The following is a 7,537-nucleotide window of genomic DNA, read 5'->3' as shown; positions in this document are numbered from 1 at the left end:
ACTAAAGTAGAAAAAAATTACGAAGACAAAGAGCAATCAAATTACAAAGGGTATTATATCCCATGAATGATAATTACATTAATTACAAAAAAAGGAAATAAGTGCTATTATAATAACGGAAGTTTGAAATTTTCAGCCGACCAGACAGCTGAGTTTACCTGACCCGACCAAATTCGACTCTATATCTCACCTTTAATCACATTTTATTCAATTATGTGGACAGTCTCGGCTGGTTTTTGCCGTCGCCGTCGTCATGCTGCGTATATGTATATGTTATATATATAAAAGTCCCAAAGAAAAATAATTCCGAAAAAACCTTCCGAAGCGTGGAATCGAACCATACAGCGACTTTTCGATCCGCAGCGCGTGGCTCTAACCACTATGCCACGAAGCGCAGATCGTCCAGGTGGCTAACGGCGAGCGTTATATACACACCCTCTCCCGCAGTACTCAGAGACGGCAGGCGCTTATAAGCGTTTCTTCATTACCAGCGAGATGGCGCTAGGAGCGCAACGGGCGTACTTAAAGGCGTCGGCCAGCTCGCCCCGCTCCTGCGAACGCCGTTTCTCTTCGCCCTACAGGGCGTGGTCGCATTCGTGCGCTTATCCGAGGAAAGAAGGGAGCGGGCGGGGGGGGGGGGGGGGGGATGGAGCAAAGTTACTGTATATGCTACCTTTTATATCATATACATGACTCTAGGTGAGATCGTGGTTGTATGTCTTGTGCTTTCCCCGCGATGTCCGCGCTGTAGTCACAGTTGCTCGCTGCAGCGGCCGCGTTTGCGAAAGGAGCGCGCTGTTCAAACAGAAATACGTAACAACTGTGATAGCTCGCGCTCGTCCTGAGTGTACCTGTTCGTTTCGTGCGTCCTGCTTTATGTTTGAGCAGTGCGCTTCAAGTGTCGAGCTGTGACGCATGATAGTTCGCGCTCGTCCTGTGCGCGTTCTTTTCGTGCGTCCTTTGCGCTTGAGCGACGCGCTGGAAATTTCGAGCTGGTTTCCGTTCTTCGCGTTACATTCCAATTTGTTGCTATCGCATTCATTGCTTCGCCGTTGCGGTGAAACTGTGACGTTTTATAATTATGCCGTGAGTATTTTTCCAGTATTTCTTAAAGTAGACATTATGTTGGAATACGTTTAGTGGCTAGAATAAAAAAACATGGCTGATCCCTCCGTCATAGGAATCGGTATAACACGAAAGTGAAACGTGTCTTCACAAGTAGCGCTTATTGTGTATGATATATGAGCTTGTACAATGTCTATTCGTGTTTGGCGCTATAGCACCGTTTGACGTGGATGCCCCCATGTTGACAGCATGTCTCTATCGCGACGACAACGCCCATGATCATGATTAAACAGTTGTGGTACTGACTGTGAACATATATTTGGACACAGCGAATCGTGAATCCCGCGTAAGGATGATATCACAAGTTCATATCAACACTGGTACCCGTATGCACTTCTCAAAGCGTCGTCAATTAAGAGAACGGCACGGTGCGCTTTCTAGTAATGGGTATCCGACGCCCGTGCTCATGCATACATAACACACACTTCGCTCAGCAACACGGGAGTTAGAGGTTCATAGCTGAGCCGCAATGCGTGCGTCCCGCTGGCCCTCGTCTCGCAGGTGCTGCTCTCGCTCCACCCAGGGCACGACATTCGCCCGTCGAATCGCGTCCTTTCTGCACGCATATTGCATCAGTTTTGTTAGTCGGTGCTCTCGCAATTGAGCAGTCGGCGGCGGAGATCCCGTTGGTGCACGTGGAAGCTACACTACTACGATGAGCCGACGCACGTTAACACGAAGCCAAAGGCAAAGAACGTAACAGCGTCAAGGGTGCCTCGGCGACGTCCGCGCGGCCACTCTACCTCTGGTATCGAGGCGCTTTAACCATGACCTCAGATATCGCGTGCAATCTCGGAGTAAGCGCTAGTAAGTGTCGATCGTGAAGATTTACTTCTTTTCACTCTCACAGACGCGGCACCGCCCCGCCCGCCCGCCGCGAAAGAGAATGTGTGAAAGATAAGGCGCGTTCGCGCCGTGCCTGGCATCTCCCGAGATGGCTTAGTGGGTAGGGCGTCGGGCGCATGCCGTCTCGGCCGCTACGTCGTGGGTTCGATTTCCAGTGGGGTATCTTTTTCTTGGTTTTTTTTCTTTCTCACCCGTTGGTCCATTTTAACGTCATATCCGTGACGGATGCACTTGGTGGACCCCGGCAATAAAACACTTTCGTGTTAAAAGTTCTCTATGACAATGTCCCAAAACAGAGGCACCGAAATTTAGAACATTTTCTGCAGTTAAACTTAAACCAATCGTCGAAAACGGAATAAGCAGAAGTCTTTTCCTGATTATTGAATAGTTGCGACATGATATAAAATAATGTTCAATAGATTCTGTTTCTTCGCAAAATGGGCAAAGGGGTGATATCGCCAGACCAGCTCTGTGTAAATATAAGTTTAATGGGGGGACACGGCATCGAAATGTGAAAATAATAACTTCAAACTTTCTAGATTGACTCCACTTAGGTTTCCATGGAAATTTAACGTGTTGATATTCTGTCCATTTAGTTATAGTTTCCATCATATCTGTACAAATGCTACTTCTGGGAGTACCGAAATTATTGGTCCATCAAGGGAAGCCCGGATTGAAGAATCGACCAATTCATTTAATTGTATCCCGCAGTGACGTGGTATACCCACAATAATTTCAGGAGTTTCAGCTGTGGCGGCACTAATGTGCGCAAAGTCATTATAGGGCTCGTGAATGTTCTGAAGCTGTAAGTGCTGTACACGCCGAAAGAGAATCTGTTATGATCCCTGTAGACACGACTTTCCTATTTAGACCTAGTCCACGGATTGTCCGTGGACTAGGTCTGCATAGGTCTACTAGGTATAATATACTAACATATATATAATATTATATATATTATATATATATATATATATATATATATATATATAATATGACTAGGTGTACTGTGACTAGGTCTGCATAGGTCTACTAGGTATATATATACATATACATATATATATAATATATATTATATATATTATATATATATATTATATATTATATATATATATATATATATTATATATATATATATTCATATGAACTAGGTGTACTGTGGACTAGGTCTACATAGGTCTACTAGTATATATATATATCTATATATATATATATATATATATATATATATTATATATATATATATATTATATTATAATATATATATATATATATATAAATATATATTAAGGAGTGGTTGCCTTTGGTTGCCGTATAAGTATAAGTAATGAGAGGTGGCACTTCAAGAAAACTTCATTTATTACGTCGACGTTTCCGGTCAGAGCCTGACCTTCTCAAGACGAAATCTTCGTGCATATTTCCGTGTTTATATGGACATCAAATGAGAGGGAAGGAGGTGACAGAGAAAGAGAAGGAGCGGGAGGGAAAAAAGTTTGCTTAGGGCCCATCAGGGCGAGGAGTAACACGCCACCGCCGACAGCGGAGTGCTTCGCGACAGAGTTTATACTTATGCGTCGGCTATTACTCATCGTTAAAATCGTCGCTCTATTCTGTCCCGTAGGGCTGGACGAAGAGCCGGCTCGAGTTAAAAACAGCCGGTGTGCGGTTCAAACAGGCTGACCAGAGAGAAAAAAAAAAAAAGGGGGGGGGGTTAAGTGGGTGTCGGTGAGCACTGTTGACGCGGCGTATTGTACTTTTGGGCATGCCGAAAGAGTCTTGTATACCATCTGACTGTTGCCGAGCTGCTCGTTTGTCTGTAAACGACGCCCGCTTCCAAAGCGAGAACGAACACGTTGAGTGACATTAGGGACTTCCGGTCAAGGATCTAAGAGGGAAAAAAAAAAAAAGAGGTAGGGGCAGAAGGAAGAGGGAGGGGGCTTCCACTTAGATGATCGATTGCTGCTCTTTCCAAGCGCTGTACAATACAAAGCAGGGGAAGGTAAAAGACGGCACACATGAAAGGGTGAAAAACACTGCAGGTACGATCACCGAAGGCATTGGCTTACACATGCATCTTTGCTGCGTATTTGTTGGGTGATGTTAGTTTCATTTAAAGTAACTATTTGTGCTTTAAGGCACGTAAAACAGGAAGAGCACCGGATGTTCATTTATTCCAGTTCAACGGTGTTGAATTTGTGTATTAAGTATGCTTCACGCTGTTCACGTTCTCTCTGAGAGCGGAAAGTTCCTTGGAGTAGTGTTACTTTAATGGAATCGAAACTGTGACCTCTGACTTAATATGTTTGGAAAGGGGAAGGTTCGGTAGTTGTTCACAGAGAGCGGGGTTGTTGAATCTGATTCGAAAAGGTGTATCAGTTTGTCCAAATTGTTTAGCGCAGATTCCACACTCCAACAGGTAGACAACGTTTGGGGAGTCGCAGTTAAGGTCACCATGTATGGTGTGTGTAAATTACCATGCGTACTTTCAGCGATCGTCGTTGTTTGCATGTGCTTGCACACCTGACATCTACTTTTCCCGCAGGGATGACAGCCAACTTGTCCTGTTCTTTTTGTTTTAGAGTGTACTACGTAGTCCTCCACATTTTTCGGGCGTCTGTATACCACCCGCGGCGGGACAGTGAAGATCTTTTTGAGGCGGTCGCTGTTCAATGATATTGAAATGCTTTTGAGAATTTTGTTAACATTCGGCGCATTACTAGTGAATGTAAGAATTAGTTGCTTCGTTCCTCTTTACTTTCTTTGTTCTGATTTGTGTAGGATTTGGTGGCGGTTCAGATTCGCTGCTTTTTGTATGCGTCGTCGATGATTGGAGGTGGATAATGCTGCTTTATAAGGACGTTACGTAGACGGTCCGTGTTCTCTTTGAAGTCCTTTGTTTTAGAGCATTCTCCTAAATCGGTGTGCCTGGGAGTATGGGATGCTGGTTTTGCAATGCCGCGGATGACAGCTCTTGAAGTGGAGGTATTGTTGCGCGTCTGTAGCTTCCTGTAACGACTAGTTATCAGTTTTACCCCCTTCCACCCTTACGTAACATCAAGAAGTTAATTTCAGTTCGGAATAAGTATGCGTGAAAGAATGTTTTTATGAACGTTGTTAAATGCATCAATAAATTTAATTAGTTGTTCTTCAGTGCCCGTCCAAATAAGAAAGATGTCATCGAGGTACCGCTTATAGAGGCGGGCTCGTGGGATATGTTGACAGAAAACTGGATTCGATCTCGTGCATAAATAATATTGGCATAGTCGGCGCCATTCTGTTCCCATCGCCGTTCCATTTATTTGAAGAAAATATTGGTTGTCAAATTCGAAGCTGTTTAATTCGAGGACGATCTTGGCTAGAGTTTCAAGACAATCGGCGTGGAGAAGAGGCCGGTGCATTTTCCCTGTAGATTTCACATTTTGTCGTGTTATATATATTATATATTATATATAGATATATATATATATTATATATATATATATATATATATATATATATATATAACACGACAAATTACACAATAGAATTTGTAGTCAAGAGTTCGACGAAAGTTCGTCTGGTCAGGTAACGATGAGGAAGTGGCGGTCCCTGACCACGACATCGTCATCATGTTATTTGACCAGACGAATTTTTGTGACAGCAACTTCGTCACCAAAATAATAGACCGTAAATGAAGACAATCAAAGAAGAAAAACGAGAGAGAGAGAGTATGGCATAACCGGTATGCTACCCTGCACAGGGGGAAGTGATGGGGGAGATTGAAATAAGAGTAAAGAAAGAGAGAAAGAGAGGGCAACACACACGCACACACATAACTTCACAGCGCAGAGTGGCAGTCTTGTGCGGTATGGGGCATCATTAAGAGTCTACAGCCACTCGTGTAAGTCTGTTGTCCTTAGTAATTTGAGCAATGCCTTGCTTGCTTGAATTCTCGATGACTTTTCATCGTGACAATCAGAATCGTGGCAGCACTATGAGGGTTAAGCATGTCAGCGTATTTAGTTAGCATTTTTGTGTGGAGGGGCAGCACAGTATCTTTCAATACTCAGTGAATGCGGCGCAATTGACTTAGACTAACTCGCCCAAATCGCGATCCTATGATAGCGTCGTACGCTAATGCGCATACACAGAGGTGGCTTTGCACGGGACAGATGCATGAAGCGTTAAGTGTGAATCTGCAGCTCGTGCGTAAAAGCAGGATTCGTATTACTCGCATAGGCGTTTATTATACAGCTGTTTTTCTCACGCGAGAGATTAACAAAAATAAAGATAAAATGGTCAGCTCAATATTCACAGTGGCAGTATACGCCTCACAATTACTAGAGTACGAGAATAAACACCAACAAGTAAACAGCATGACAACGGCGGCGCGCTGTTGATCCGGTGATCGTAAGCACAAAGTTGTTGTCCAAGGCGCGGTTGTTGCCACAATGGTGGGTGCCGTAGCCCTTCTGCGACTTCACTTGGTGACGTGTTGCCCTGCGTCGCGCCGCACGTGAAACAGAAACAGTCTTTCAGAAAGGCGGCCTGTTGACCTTCGGTGACGTAGCTCCTGTATGGCCTGCACATACATCGCCGCATTGAGTATAAATGTGACAGGCAATAAAGCTCATAACGAAACTCAAAGAGGCCAGGGTGTACCGCCATTTTGGTACTGTTCATGCATCGCTCACATTTATACGCGTTTCTTGCACACCTGTAGCAGCGTAGACATTTGGACTAGTTGGTTTGGTTCTATTTGATGAATTAGTGGCGCAACACAACAGAGACTAAATAGTGAAGTGGCAAGGATGAGCGCCTACACATATGCTCTTGTCCTTGTCCTTTCATCAGCCTGCGTTAGTGTTTGTGGGGTCTGAAAGAACCTCGTTCATGGAACACACGGACGCAGTCTACGTCGTAGTGTACCCAATACATAGAATTTACTAGCTCCTTTTACACAAAGGCGAGCCCGCCAGCCGAATCTTACGCGTAACTACAGTAACATGACCTATAACCTAACATAATGTCAATAAAACACACAGCAACATGACGCACACACTGTACCACGAATACGGCGTCGCCTTACCACGGGAGTCCGTAGGCCCGAGCCACGGACCTCTTGCGAGAGACGACCCTTCACTCCCACGCCAAGCCCCCAAAAGAGAGTAATTGCTGTTCGCCGCGCGCCCGCTTAATCTCGCCGACAGGGCGGCGCCACCCCGAGAGCAGCGCCATCCCTCGTACGGCGGCGAGTACGCTAACTACGCTTGCGCAATGAGGCGAGAATCACTTTACAGGGGACGATAGCACTTGCACATGTTGCGCTACCAAACATCTCAAATAGAACCAACACAAAGTAAGCGCCAGTAGCCTGTCTTCAACCCCCCCCCCCCCCGCCGAAAAATTTCAGTTTTGCATGTGCACATATACATGTGCACATACAAACGCACACACGAACATACCTAAAGTACGATTGTGTGCTGCAAGTTAATAGCCATTTAGTTGTTGGTGTTTTACATCCCCAAAGCACGATATCATTATTAGCGACGCCGTAGTGCAGGGTTCCGGAAGTTTTGACGTGCGCCTA

The sequence above is a fragment of the Rhipicephalus sanguineus genome, unplaced genomic scaffold (genome assembly GCF_013339695.2).
Source record: "Rhipicephalus sanguineus isolate Rsan-2018 unplaced genomic scaffold, BIME_Rsan_1.4 Seq655, whole genome shotgun sequence".
Lineage (NCBI taxonomy): Eukaryota > Metazoa > Arthropoda > Arachnida > Ixodida > Ixodidae > Rhipicephalus > Rhipicephalus sanguineus.
The sequence above is the reverse complement of the archived record's forward strand: the minus strand, read 5'-3'. Positions refer to the sequence as shown.